The sequence below is a fragment of the Oncorhynchus masou genome, unplaced genomic scaffold (assembly GCF_036934945.1).
Source record: "Oncorhynchus masou masou isolate Uvic2021 unplaced genomic scaffold, UVic_Omas_1.1 unplaced_scaffold_1398, whole genome shotgun sequence".
Lineage (NCBI taxonomy): Eukaryota > Metazoa > Chordata > Actinopteri > Salmoniformes > Salmonidae > Oncorhynchus > Oncorhynchus masou.
The window spans coordinates 20,661-36,618 of record NW_027003908.1 but is presented as its reverse complement, the minus strand read 5'-3'; the positions used below and the strand labels follow the sequence as shown (position 1 = coordinate 36,618).

Genomic DNA, 15,958 nt, shown 5'->3' with positions numbered 1-15,958 from the left:
GCTCAGGTAAGAAACAGTTTGTCACTCAGTCAACATTGTTTCTCACCTGGAGTGAAGAATATGAGAGACAATATAGGTGTGTTTTAGTGAGAAAATAGTACGATTACTGTCTCTCTCTTTTCTTTTCTCAGAGCCTGATGATGTGAGGCTGGTGGGAGGAGGCAGCCGCTGTGCTGGTGGAGTGGAGTGGTACGACCAGGGAGAGTGGAGGACTGTGGGTTCAGTCTTGGACGTGAAGGCTGCAGCTGCAGTAGTGTGTAGACAGCTGGGTTGTGGCTCCACTGTTTCAGTACTACCTGAAAACACCACTAGAGGGCTTGGAGTTTCCTGTTTTGGGTCTGAGTCTTCACTGAGGGAATGTTGGAGAACTTATGATCTCCGTCCTGGACTCACAGTGATCTGCTCAGGTAATAACAAGATACACTATATGGCCAAAAGTAGGTGGACATTAGGTGGCACGTCTAGGAGCAACAACGGCTCAGCTGCGAAGTGGTAGACCACAAAAACACAGAACGAACCTTAGAAGCGCATAAAGCGTGAACATATATGATTGAAAAACTCACTGCTGAGTTCCACATACTTTAGTCCATGTATTATATCTCCTTCCTGGACTCACAGTGATCTGATCAGGAAATATCAACATATTATAATTATATTCAACTGATTTCCTTCATTCATACAACTTCCTCTGCACCTCTCATGATGACTGTTTAGCTTGTCAGTCTGCTTTACTAAATAGATCCCTCAGTCAAGTAGGAATCAAATACAACTTAAATATCCCAGAATGCTTTGTATTTGAGTGTAATCTCAGTGAACGTCTCTACTCACTACCACTGCCACAAAGAGAGGAGGAGGGAGGAGTTGAGGAAGAGGGAGAGATGGGAGAGATCAAATATATTTTTATCACTGAGTCCTCACCAGTGATGTCATCAAAACCAGTAACCTTTTCTCCTCTTGGCCCATCCTGACCCTGACATACAGTATCAGACCTTGTAGATCAGATGGTACTGAAGTGAAGCTGCCTGATGGATGTCCAGCTGTTTATTTTATATAAAGTGAAGTGAACTTATTCCTGTCTCCTGCCTGCATTATTCCCAACCCGATCCTGAGTGACTAAGAACCCATTTCTACCTCTTACAGTATCAAACATAACAAACTACAATCTTTTATCTAACATATTTGTGTTTAGTCCTTGACAGTGTCATCAACAAAACTGATTGAATGTTCAACCAACTCTTTTTCTCCAGACTCTGTGCGTCTTGTGGATGGAGCTGGTCTCTGCTCTGGGAGAGTGGAGGTGAAGTCCAATCAGTCCTGGGCCTCAGTGTGTGAAGCTGACTTTGACCGGCAGGATGCAGAGGTAGTCTGTAGGGAGCTTGGCTGTGGGGCTCCTGCAGCTCTACAGGGGGGGCTCTATGGAGAAGGTGAGGGTCAGACCTGGGATAAAGAGTTCCAGTGTAAAGGCAAAGAGTCCCTTCTCCTGGACTGTGACACCTCAGACAGAGAGAACAACACCTGCCTACCTGGTAATGCTGTTGGACTCACCTGCTCAGGTAAGAAACAGTTTGTCACTCAATCAACATTGTTTCTCACCTGGAGTGAAGAATATGAGAGACAATATAGGTGTGTTTTAGTGAGAAAATAGTAAGATTACTGTCTCTCTCTTTTCTTTTCTCAGAGCCTGATGATGTGAGGCTGGTGGGAGGAGGCAGTCGCTGTGCTGGTGGAGTGGAGTGGTACGACCAGGGAGAGTGGAGGACTGTGGGAGCTGAGGACTGGGACCAGAGGGATGTAGCTGCAGTAGTGTGTAGACAGCTGGGTTGTGGCTCCACTGTTTCAGTACCACCTGGAAACACCACTAGAGGGTTTAGAGTTTCCTGTTCTGGGTCTGAGTCTTCACTGAGGGAATGTTGCAGAAGTTATGATCTCCTTCCTGGACTCACAGTGATCTGCTCAGGTAATAACAAGATACTATATATATTTCAGCCACACCTGTTGACAGGTGTATAAAATCGAGCACCAAAAGACAAACATTAGGTGGACATTCAGTGGTGGCAAGTCTAGGAGCAACAACGGCTCAGCCGTGAAGTGGTAGACAACAAAACTCACAGAACAGAACCTTAGAAGCGCATAAAGCATAAAAATATATGATTGAAAAACTCACTGCTGAGTTCCACATACTTTAGTCCATGTATTATATCTCCTTCCTGGACTCACAGTGATCTGCTCAGGAAATATCAACATATTATAATTATATTCAACTGATTTCCTTCATTCATACAACTTCCTCTGCACCTCTCATGATGACTGTTTAACTTGTCAGTCTGCTTTACTAAATAGATCACTCAGTCAAGTAGGAATCAAATACAACTTAAATATCCCAGAATGCTTTTGTATTTGAGTGTTATCTCAGTGAACGTCTCTACTCACTACCACTGTCACATGTCATGTTATTGTCACATCTAAATGAGGAAAGTAGTTGAGGAGCTACATTTTCTTTTTCTCTCCTCTTGTTCCAGATGTCCTGCTTCAGCCTGATATCAACATATGTTGTCTCAGTGACTGTAGGCCCACTACTCATGTTGCCCTGTGAGGGAGGGTGGCTGGCACTGTCACATGCTGATGTTATTGTCATATTTATAGGAAACTAGTTGAAGAGGTTTTTCTTGTTCTCTTTTATTGTTACAGATCTCCTGGTCCAGCCTGATATCTTCCTGACTGACCCAATGGGAGGGGTCTCCAGGGGCCACCAGGGGCCCGAGATGTTCAGGGGCTACAACTTCACCATCACCTGCTCCACTCAGCCACAGTACCCAGGAGGCTCCTTCCTCCTCACGTTCACCGGCTCCAACAGAACCCAGACCCAGCCAGCTGTCAATCACTCTGCTGCCTTCCTCTTCCCTGCTGCAGATGACTCCCACCAAGGGAACTACAGATGTGTTTATGACAATTATGTTTTCTCTCATAACTTCTCCTCTGAGAGTGAGCTCCTCTCCCTCACCATCACAGGTAACTGAACATGAACCAGACTTATAACTTTGTCATTGACAGATTTCCCACAGATCTATGTGATGATGATCAGTCCCCTCATCAAAGGTGTTTCTGTTTGCAGCCTCTCCTCTGCCAGCCTTCATCATCAGACACGTTGTAGTGCTGCTGATCCTACTGACAACAATCACCACCTCCTACCTGTACTACAAGGTAAAGACATTTACTCAGACGTTACAAGTCATTTAAACTAGAGGGAGAGGGTGAGGGGGAGAGAGAATGGAGATACGAGAGAGTAAATGTCTGACTGTTGGTGCTGTGTCTCCCTAGCCCACCAGGAGGCAGAAGAGAGTGAACAGGGTGAGCAGCATGGATCTTTATGTCAATGCCATGGAGATGGTCTCTCTGAGCTCCAGAGCTGAAGCTGGACCGGGAGAGGAGAGAGCAGCCCAGGGGACGGAGTAGGAGTAGAATGAAGCTGACCCTACATGCTGATCTTAGGTCAGTTTTGTGTTTTAAATCGATGGTCAGCAGTGGACTGGTGTTTAAAATGTGGTGACAAACCTGAAGTGGTTCTAATTTTAATAACAAGTTCAGAAAGTTTCTTTTCTAGAACCTTGTAAGAAATTTAAAAGGAGTGACTGCAACCACCATTATTCAATTAGTTTGTTTTTTTACCAACAGAGAAACATGGGTTCTGGTAACATGGGTTTTGGGTAACATGGGTTCTGGGTAACATGGGGTTTTGGGTAACATGGGGTTTTGGGTAACATGGGGTTTTGGGTAACATGGGGTTCTGGGTAACATGGGGTTTTGGGTAACATGGGGTTTGGGTAACATGGGGTTTGGGTAACATGGGGTTTTGGGTAACATGGGGTTTTGGGTAACATGGGGTTTTGGGTAACATGGGGTTTTTTGGGGTAACATGGGGTTTTGGGGGTTTGGGTAACATGGGGTTTTGGGTAACATGGGGTTTTGGGTAACATGGGGTTTTGGGTAACATGGGGTTATGGTAACATGGGGTAACATGGGTTACAATGGGGTAACATGAGGTTTGGGTAACATGAGGTTTGGGTAACATGAGGTTTTGGGTAACATGGGGTTATGGTAACATGGGGTAACATGGGGTTTGGGTAATATGGGGTTTGGGTAACATGGGTTTTGGTAACATGGGGTTTTGGGTAACATGGGATTATGGTAACATGGGGTAACATGGGGTGCATGGGGTAACATGAGGCTTGGGTAACATGGGGTTTGGGTAACATGGGTTTTGGTAACATGGGGTTTTGGGTAACATGGGGTTTTGGGTAACATGGGGGGTAACATGAGGGGTAACATGTAACAAGGGGTTTTGGGTAACACATGGGGTTTGGGTAACATGGGAATTTGGGTAACATGGGGTGCATGGGGTAACATGGGATTTTTTGGGGTAACATAGGGGGGTTTTGGGTAACTTAGATTTTTAACATGGGGTTATGGTAACATGGGGTAACAAGGGGTTATGGTTCATGGGGTACATCTTAGATTTTATCTTGGATTTAGGGTCTCATGGGATTTTTAACATGGGGTTTTGGTTCTTTATCATTTGGGGTCTCATGGGTTTATCTTATTTGGGTAACATAGATTCTTTATGGTTCTTGGGGGTAACATGGGTTTTTAACATGGGGTAACATGGATTTTGGTAACATGGGTTTTGGGTAACATGGGGTTTTATTATTGTAAGATAGTAGATTACATTTCGTCTGTTTGCTTTTTGCTTTTGTCTTTATGTCTTTATCTTGGTTTGTTGTTGGGGTTTGTTTTCATGATGTTGTTTACTTCACTATGTTATTGATTATAAACGTTATGATATTGGTTATGATGTAGATTAGTGTTATGTTGTTAGTAGTATAGAGATAATGTTATTGATTATAAATGTTATGATATTGATTATGAAGTAGATTATTGTTATGATGTTGCTCTTTAAACTGCCATGTAATCAACTGAATGCTTTTAATAAAATTACAGGCTGTCAGTCTTGTGTGATTTAATTATTAGACAAACTACAACATACAGTATGAATTAACTGAGATCAGTCTTGTGATTCCCCTCTTGGACAGACTACAACATACAGTATGAATTAACTGGTCATACATTTGGCAGGAGGTTAGGAAGTGCATCTCAGTTTCCACCTCATTTTGTGGAATGTGGGCACATAGCCTGTCTTCTCTGGAGAGCCAGGTACTGACCTGTATATAGTCCTGCTATTGTTATATTACTGCTGCTCTTTAATTACTTTTTACTCTTTAATTACTTGTTACAGGCCAACCCAAGTGGTACTGTTCAGTAGGATAATAGTAGACCAACCCAAGCTGTACTGTTCAGTAGGATAATAGTAGACCAACCCAAGCTGTACTGTTCAGTAGGATAATAGTAGACCAACCCAAGCTGTACTGGTCAGTAGGATAATAGTAGACCAACCCAAGCTGTACTGTTCAGTAGGATAATAGTAGACCAACCCAAGCTGTACTGTTCAGTAGGATAATAGTAGACCAACCCAAGCTGTACTGTTCAGTAGGATAATAGTAGACCAACCCAAGCTGTACTGGTCAGTAGGATAATAGTAGACCAACCCAAGCTGTACTGTTCAGTAGGATAATAGTAGACCAACCCAAGCTGTACTATTCAGTAGGATAATAGTAGACCAACCCAAGCTGCACTGTTCAGTAGGATAATAGTAGACCAACCCAAGCTGTACTGTTCAGTAGGATAATAGTAGACCAACCCAAGCTGCACTGTTCAGTAGGATAATAGTAGACCAACCCAAGCTGTACTGTTCAGTAGGATAATAGTAGACCAACCCAAGCTGTACTGTTCAGTAGGATAATAGTAGACCAACCCAAGCTGTACTGTTCAGTAGGATAATAGTAGACCAACCCAAGCTGTACTGTTCAGTAGGATAATAGTAGACCAACCAAGCTGTACTGTTCAGTAGGATAATAGTAGACCAACCCAAGCTGTACTGTTCAGTAGGATAATAGTAGACCAACCCAAGCTGTACTGTTCAGTAGGATAATAGTAGACCAACCCAAGCTGTACTGTTCAGTAGGATAATAGTAGACCAACCCAAGCTGTACTGTTCAGTAGGATAATAGTAGACCAACCCAAGCTGTACTGTTCAGTAGGATAATAGTAGACCAACCCAAGCTGTACTGTTCAGTAGGATAATAGTAGACCAACCCAAGCTGTACTGTTCAGTAGGATAATAGTAGACCAACCCAAGCTGTACTGTTCAGTAGGATAATAGTAGACCAACCCAAGCTGTACTGTTCAGTAGGATAATAGTAGACCAACCCAAGCTGTACTGTTCAGTAGGATAATAGTAGACCAACCTGTACTGTTCAGTAAGGATAATAAGCTGTACTGTTCAGTAGGATAATAGTAGACCAACCCAAGCTGTACTGTTCAGTAGGATAATAGTAGACCAACCCAAGCTGTACTGTTCAGTAGGATAATAGTAGACCAACCCAAGCTGTACTGTTCAGTAGGATAATAGTAGACCAACCCAAGCTGTACTGTTCAGTAGGATAATAGTAGACCAACCCAAGCTGTACTGTTCAGTAGGATAATAGTAGACCAACCCAAGCTGTACTGTTCAGTAGGATAATAGTAGACCAACCTAAGCTGTACTGTTCAGTAGGATAATAGTAGACCAACCCAAGCTGTACTGTTCAGTAGGATAATAGTAGACCAACCCAAGCTGTACTGTTCAGTAGGATAATAGTAGACCAACCCAAGCTGTACTGTTCAGTAGGATAATAGTAGACCAACCCAAGCTGTACTGTTCAGTAGGATAATAGTAGACCAACCCAAGCTGTACTGTTCAGTAGGATAATAGTAGACCAACCCAAGCTGTACTGTTCAGTAGGATAATAGTAGACCAACCCAAGCTGTACTGTTCAGTAGGATAATAGTAGACCAACCCAAGCTGTACTGTTCAGTAGGATAATAGTAGACCAACCCAAGCTGTACTGTTCAGTAGGATAATAGTAGACCAACCAAGCAAGCAGGATAATGTACTGTTCAGTAGGATAATAGTAGACCAACCCAAGCTGTACTGTTCAGTAGGATAATAGTAGACCAACCCAAGCTGTACTGTTCAGTAGGATAATAGTAGACCAACCCAAGCTGTACTGTTCAGTAGGATAATAGTAGACCAACCCAAGCTGTACTGTTCAGTAGGATAATAGTAGACCAACCCAAGCTGTACTGTTCAGTAGGATAATAGTAGACCAACCCAAGCTGTACTGTTCAGTAGGATAATAGTAGACCAACCCAAGCTGTACTGTTCAGTAGGATAATAGTAGACCAACCCAAGCTGTACTGTTCAGTAGGATAATAGTAGACCAACCCAGTAGGATAATGAAGCTGTACTGTTCAGTAGGATAATAGTATTACTATTATTGAAACAGAGAAACAGGTTTTGGAATTGATCTCCTTTTTATTTCAGGTTTTTGTTCTCAAAGTCAGACTTTGAACAGAAAAACAATACAATTGAATGTACTAAGTATATAACAATGATTAAACCACATTAGAAGACCACATTTGAGTTTTCGGAAAAATCTAAGAAATGTAGATTAGAGAGTAGTTTCCCTTTAATTCAAGTGTGAACCTGTAGTACAGGCACCAAGCACTATTGTTGGATTAGCAGTGTTAATATAGTACAGACACCTACACTATTGTTGGATTAGTAGTGTTAATATAGTACAGACACCTAGCACTATTGTTGGATTAGCAGTGTTTATATAGTACAGACACCTACACTATTGTTGGATTAGTAGTGTTAATATAGTACAGACACCAAGCACTATTGTTGGATTAGCAGTGTTTATATAGTACAGACACCTACACTATTGTTGGATTAGTAGTGTTAATATAGTACAGACACCAAGCACTATTGTTGGATTAGCAGTGTTTATATAGTACAGACACCAAGCACTATTGTTGGATTAGCAGTGTTTATATAGTACAGACACCAAGCACTATTGTTGGATTAGCAGTGTTTCTATAGTGCAGACACCTACACTATTGTTGTATTAGCAGTGTTTATATAGTACAGACACCAAGCACTATTGTTGGATTAGCAGTGTTTATATAGTACAGACACCTAGCACTATTGTTGGATTAGCAGTGTTTATATAGTACAGACACCAAGCACTATTGTTGGATTAGCAGTGTTTCTATAGACAGACACCTACACTATTGTTGTATTAGCAGTGTTTATATAGTACAGACACCAAGCACTATTGTTGGATTAGCAGTGTTTCTATAGTGCAGACACCTAGCACTATTGTTGTATTAGCAGTGTTTATATAGTACAGACACCTACACTATTGTTGGATTAACAGTGTTTCTATAGTACAGACACCTAGCACTATTGTTGGATTAGCAGTGTTTATATAGTACAGACAACAAGCACTATTGTTGGATTAGCAGTGTTTATATAGTACAGACACCTACACTATTGTTGTATTAGCAGTGTTTATATAGTACAGACACCTACACTATTGTTGTATTAGCAGTGTTTATATAGTACAGACACCAAGCACTATTGTTGGATTAGCAGTGTTTATATAGTACAGACAACAAGCACTATTGTTGGATTAGCAGTGTTTATATAGTACAGACACCGAGCACTATTGTTGTATTAGCAGTGTTTATATAGTACAGACACCAAGCACTATTGTTGGATTAGCAGTGTTTATATAGTACAGACAACAAGCACTATTGTTGGATTAGCAGTGTTTATATAGTACAGACACCTACACTATTGTTGGATTAGCAGTGTTTATATAGTACAGACACCTACACTATTGTTGTATTAGCAGTGTTTCTATAGTACAGACAACAAGCACTATTGTTGGATTAGCAGTGTTTCTATAGTACAGACACCGAGCACTATTGTTGGATTAGCAGTGTTTCTATAGTACAGACACCTACACTATTGTTGGATTAGCAGTGTTTATATAGTACAGACACCTACACTATTGTTGGATTAGCAGTGTTAATATAGTACAGACACCTACACTATTGTTGGATTAGTAGTGTTAATATAGTACAGACACCTAGCACTATTGTTGGATTAGCAGTGTTTATATAGTACAGACACCAAGCACTATTGTTGGATTAGCAGTGTTTATATAGTACAGACACCAAGCACTATTGTTGGATTAGCAGTGTTTCTATAGTGCAGACACCTACACTATTGTTGTATTAGCAGTGTTTATATAGTACAGACACCAAGCACTATTGTTGGATTAGCAGTGTTTATATAGTACAGACACCAAGCACTATTGTTGCATTAGCAGTGTTTCTATAGTGCAGACACCTACACTATTGTTGTATTAGCAGTGTTTATATAGTACAGACACCAAGCACTATTGTTGGATTAGCAGTGTTTCTATAGTGCAGACACCTAGCACTATTGTTGTATTAGCAGTGTTTATATAGTACAGACACCTACACTATTGTTGGATTAACAGTGTTTCTATAGTACAGACACCTAGCACTATTGTTGGATTAGCAGTGTTTATATAGTACAGACAACAAGCACTATTGTTGGATTAGCAGTGTTTATATAGTACAGACACCTACACTATTGTTGGATTAGCAGTGTTTATATAGTACAGACACCTACACTATTGTTGTATTAGCAGTGTTTCTATAGTACAGACAACAAGCACTATTGTTGGATTAGCAGTGTTTATATAGTACAGACACCAAGCACTATTGTTGGATTAGCAGTGTTTCTATAGTACAGACACCTACACTATTGTTGGATTAGCAGTGTTTATATAGTACAGACACCAAGCACTATTGTTGGATTAGCAGTGTTTCTATAGTGCAGACACCTAGCACTATTGTTGTATTAGCAGTGTTTATATAGTACAGACACCTACACTATTGTTGTATTAGCAGTGTTTCTATAGTGCAGACACCTAGCACTATTGTTGGATTAGCAGTGTTTATATAGTACAGACACCTACACTATTGTTGGATTAGCAGTGTTTATATAGTACAGACACCTACACTATTGTTGGATTAGCAGTGTTAATATAGTACAGACACCTAGCACTATTGTTGGATTAGCAGTGTTAATATAGTACAGAAATCTTACGTGTATTTGTATGTATCTGTTACCCAGAGGACTGTCTGGATGATGATGATGATCAATGAGGTCAGATCCCAATACCCATGTAAACATAGCTTACTGATAGATCAATGAGGTTAGATCCAATACCCATGTAAACATAGCTTACTGATAGATCAATGAGGTTAGATCCCAATACCCATGTAAACATAGTTTACTGACAGATCAATGAGGTTAGATCCCAATACCCATGTAAACATAGTTTACTGATAGATCAATGAGGTTAGATCCAATACCCATGTAAACATAGTTACTGACAGATCAATGAGGTTAGATCATGTAAACATAGCTTACTGACAGATCAATGAGGTCAGATCCCAATACCCATGTAAACATAGCTAACTGACAGATCAATGAGGTTAGATCCAATACCCATGTAAACATAGCTTACTGGCAGATCAATGAGGTCAGATCCCAACACCCATGTAAACATAGCTAACTGACAGATCAATGAGGTCAGATCCCAATACCCATGTAAACATAGCTAACTGACAGATCAATGAGGTCAGATCCCAATACCCATGTAAACATAGCTTACTGACAGATCAATGAGGTTAGATCCCAATACCCATGTAAACATAGCTTACTGACAGATCAATGAGGTTAGATCCCAATACCCATGTAAACATAGCTAACTGACAGATCAATGAGGTTAGATCCAATACCCATGTAAACATAGCTTACTGATAGATCAATGAGGTTAGATCCCAATACCCATGTAAACATAGTTTACTGACAGATCAATGAGGTTAGATCCCAATACCCATGTAAACATAGTTTACTGATAGATCAATGAGGTTAGATCCAATACCCATGTAAACATAGCTTACTGACAGATCAATGAGGTTAGATCCCAATACCCATGTAAACATAGCTTACTGACAGATCAATGAGGTCAGATCCCAATACCCATGTAAACATAGCTAACTGACAGATCAATGAGGTTAGATCCAATACCCATGTAAACATAGCTTACTGGCAGATCAATGAGGTCAGATCCCAATACCCATGTAAACATAGCTAACTGACAGATCAATGAGGTCAGATCCCAATACCCATTTAAACATAGCTAACTGACAGATCAATGAGGTCAGATCCCAATACCCATGTAAACATAGCTTACTGACAGATCAATGAGGTTAGATCCCAATACCCATGTAAACATAGCTTACTGGCAGATCAATGAGGTTAGATCCCAATACCCATGTAAACATAGCTTACTGGCAGATCAATGAGGTTAGATCCAATACCCATGTAAACATAGCTAACTGACAGATCAATGAGGTTAGATCCAATACCCATGTAAACATAGCTTACTGGCAGATCAATGAGGTCAGATCCCAATACCCATGTAAACATAGCTTACTGACAGATCAATGAGGTCAGATCCCAATACCCATGTAAACATAGCTTACTGACAGATCAATGAGGTCAGATCCAATACCCATGTAAACATAGCTTACTGACAGATCAATGAGGTCAGATCCCAATACCCATGTAAACATAGCTTACTGACAGATCAATGAGGTTAGATCCCAATACCCATGTAAACATAGTTTACTGACAGATCACTGAGGTCAGATCCAATACCCATGTAAACATAGCTAACTGACAGATCAATGAGGTCAGATCCCAATACCCATGTAAACATAGCTAACTGACAGATCAATGAGGTTAGATCCCAATACCCATGTAAACATAGCTTACTGGCAGATCAATGAGGTCAGATCCCAATACCCATGTAAACATAGCTTGACAGATCAATGAGGTCAGATCAATGAGGATCAAGATCCCAATACCCATGTAAACATAGCTTACTGGCAGATCAATGAGGTTAGATCCAATACCCATGTGTTGCGAACAGGTCGATTGTAGCGGTAGTCGTTTCGATGGAGAATAACTTTACAGTTATTTTGACCGCGGTGGTTATTGTTGTCATGGTTTCGTGGAAGAAACCGTTGTTGTGCATCATCTTTCAACGCTCCAATACCTGATAATGACCAAACCTGTTCAGGCTTTTTGGGAATTTAACTTCAATGAACCTGAAAGTTTTCATTGTAGAAACATCTGTTGTGTTGGTAGAATGTGGAAAGACCCACCTCATTGGTTAATATTCCCTGTAGTAGAAACATCTGTTGTGTTGGTAGAATGTGTAAAGACCCACCTCATTGGTTAATATTCCCTGTAGTAGAACCATCTGTTGTGTTGGTAGAATGTGGAAAGACCCACCTCATTGGTTAATATTCCCTGTAGTAGAACCATCTGTTGGGTTGGTAGAATGTGGAAAGACCCACCTCATTGGTTAATATTCCCTGTAGTAGAAACATCTGTTGGGTTGGTAGAATGTGGAAAGACCCAGTCATTGGTTAATATTCCCTGTAGTAGAACCATCTGTTGGGTTGTCTGGAAAGACCCACCTCATTGGTTAATATTCCCTGTAGTAGAACCATCTGTTGTGTTGGTAGAATGTGTAAAGACCCACCTCATTGGTTAATATTCCCTGTAGTAGAAACATCACTGTTGTGTTGGTAGAATGTGGAAAGACCACCTCATTGGTTAATATTCCCTGTAGTAGAAACATCAGTTGTGTTGGTTGTAAAGACCCACCTCATTGGTTAATATTCCCTGTAGTAGAAGTTAATGTTGGTGAATGTGGAAAGACCCTCTGTCAGGGTTTTCCCTCATTGGTTAATATTGATTGAGAACCATATCAGGCCTAACTGGACAAACCAGACACACAACATAGAATGCCCACCCAGCTCAGTAAAACAAGGAAAAACACACAAACGATGGTCAGAACGTGACACCCTCCTCAGTTAATAAAGTAGAAACATCTGTTGTGTTGGTAGAATGTGTAAAGACCCACCTCATTGGTTAATATTAGGTTAGCTGGCTAACACCTGGAGGAGAACCATCTGTTGTGTTGGAAGAATGTGTAAAGACCCACCTCAGTTAATACTGTAGTAGAAACATCTGTTGGGTTGGTAGAATGTGTAAAGACCCTCCTCATTGGTTAATAACCTGTTGTAGAACAATCTGTTGGGTTGGTAGAATGTGGAAAGACTCTCCTCATTGGTAAAATATTCCTGAAGTAGAAACATCTGTTGGGTTGGTAGAATGTGGAAGTAGGTTTTAAATTCATACTTATTACAAATCTGCAGTTGTCTGACTATTATATTATTATTTAATGAAATAAATGTAAAAATGCACTGTTTGTCTGGAAATAAAATAAACATTTATCTGCGTTAACAACTCCAGTCAACAGATGGCGATATGCGTTTTCAGGCGATGCTATCAGAGTGACGTATAATGTAGTGGACGGGACGCTTCTTCAACAACATCTCGTCAGCCACCTCGGTATCTTCCGAGCGGAAACGTTCAAGCTGTTCAGACTGCTTCGGTCTATATTTACTTCTGTATTTGGAACATAATTCTGTCTTTTAACTAGTTTCCCCATTTTATGTCATATTTCCGTTTCGTCAGGTAACGGTAGCTGGCTTGATAAATGAGCCTATCACTAGTCTAGTCGCTAACTAGCTAGGTTAGCTGGCTAACATCCCCGACCATGAGCTCAGCAAGCTGCTGCCCTCCTGCTAAAAAAGAGGTCTGCTGGAAGGAGAAAGAAGGTATTTGGCTGAACGTTGTCGTGAAAGAGGAGAATGAAGAGGAGGATGTCACAGTAAACGAAGAAGTCGAGGGTGAGGCTGTTACACAGAAAGAAGAGGAAGAAAACGATTATACTTTTTTTGGAGTGAATGAAGGAGAGATAACTGTCATATTGAAGGAGGAGGAGAGGGAAGAAGAGAAGGAGACAGAAGATCTGAGTAACACCAGTAAGTCCTGTCTTGAAAATAGTTGTTGAACTGATACGTGGTTTTAAAGCGGCATTCTACTCTAGTTCTGATCTTAAATGCCGTTTTTTAATGTAGGAATTGATAAAGCTACACTGTAAGATGTGAATACCATCAAGAAGCTGGCCAACAACTAAACGTTAACAATGGATTTGCACCCAAAATCACAACTTAAATGTCTCACGGAATGGACTTGCCTTCATTCAATACTGCAGTTCCACTGTACTAAACTGGAGGCGATTTCCAGCCCACCGTTGACTGCGGTCAAGTGAGCCGACAGTCGCAAAACGCGGTCAGGCCATCTGCTCTTCGGTGTCTTCCTGAATTTGCGTGCGCTAATACACTTTATGGAATGGCGTTTTTTCAGGTAGGGAAACTGAGTTGAATGGACTCTCATGCACAGGTCGTCCAGACGATGGCTACAAATCATTCCAAGCAAACCATTTGAAGCACACGTATTCAATCTTCTATAATAAAATGATACCAAATCGTTTATTTAATTTATCATTTAATTAATTTACTTTATCATTGCTGGAGTGTCAAGCGTTGGCTGGACTTTTTTTGCCTTTACCTCCTTATCTCACCTCATTTGTGTAAACTGTATTATTGACTACAACATACAATGATATTCTCAACTTGCCTACCATTCTATAGGCCTCTCTGACTAAGAACCACACAGAGACCTGCATTTTGTAGTGGCTTTAATAACACTTGTGAAAAGTGACTTCAGGTGATTGAGGGATCTAGTCTAGATTAAACGTCAGAGGAAGTTTGGTCATGTGGAGGTTTCATTCAGGTCTGTTTAATTAAATCATCTGTTTGTCTTTGACAGGATAGAGACCAGACTCTCCTTCTGACAGCAGGAAGAGTCCTTCAGGGAAACCAGACCCCGAGACGTCCAAACCAGCAGGACGACATCACTGCTCCCAGTGTGGGAAGAGTTTTACTCAGTCAGGGAGCCTGAGAACACATAAGAGAATACACACTGGAGAGAAGCCTTACCACTGTTCCCAATGTGGAATGTCGTTTACCCAGTTAGGGAGCCTGCAAACGCATGAGAGGGGACACACAGGGGAAAAGCTTTTCCAATGTTCCCATTGTGGAAAGAGTTTTGGCCAGGTAGGAAACCTGAACAAGCATGAGAGGACACACACAGGTAAGAAGATGTACCGCTGCTCCCAGTGTGGAGAGAGATTTACCCGGTTAAGGTACCTGAAAGAGCATGAAAGAATACATACAAATACACAGGAGGAGAAGACATACCACTGCTCTCATTGTGGAAAGACATTTTCCCAGTCAGAGAACCTGAAAACACATGAGAGAATCGAGAGGCTGTGTTCTGACTTGTGTTTCTGACTGAGAATGTGTGTGTTTGTTTGGGCTGTCAGACTTGAGTTCACTCTGTATAATGTTAGTGCACTATTTTTAATTGTGATTAATCCATTGTCTGAAAGGGTTGAAAACACACTGAAAACATCCAAAATACATACTATATACAGCTAAAATCTACAATGCCATGTAAACACAAGATGACATTGAGGTTAAATAAAGTGTGCTTTATCAATGGAACATATTTTGACACGTCCACTGTGTGTCTCTGAAGAGTCATAATATCCATAACAACTAGAGGTCAAACAGGGAGATGGTTCCATTCATTTTCCCCACAGGGCTGTTTTGTTTAGACTCAACCTGGTGTGATGTTTTGATAACCATGGAAACCTCTCTGGGACGAGGTGACTGAGGACACAGTGTGTTGTGAATTTATTGTCATGTTTTTAAAATGGTATAAATGCCTTTATTTTATTTTAGAACTGGGGACCCCAGGAAGAGTAGCTGCTGCCTTGGCAGGAACTAATGGGGATCCATAATAAACCCCAGGAAGAGTAGCTGCTGCCTTGGCAGGAACTAATGGGGATCCATAATAAACCCC

The 15,958-nt window shown here is 40.9% G+C and overlaps 1 long non-coding RNA gene across 1 annotated transcript; it reads left to right on the top strand.

The window, feature by feature from the left end:
* Positions 1–13,507: 13,507 nt before the first annotated feature.
* Positions 13,508–15,601, top strand: LOC135530624 (uncharacterized). The gene is made up of 2 exons (XR_010453876.1): positions 13,508–14,010; positions 14,861–15,601. It is a non-coding gene; the product is annotated as an uncharacterized LOC135530624 (long non-coding RNA).
* Positions 15,602–15,958: the final 357 nt, after the last annotated feature.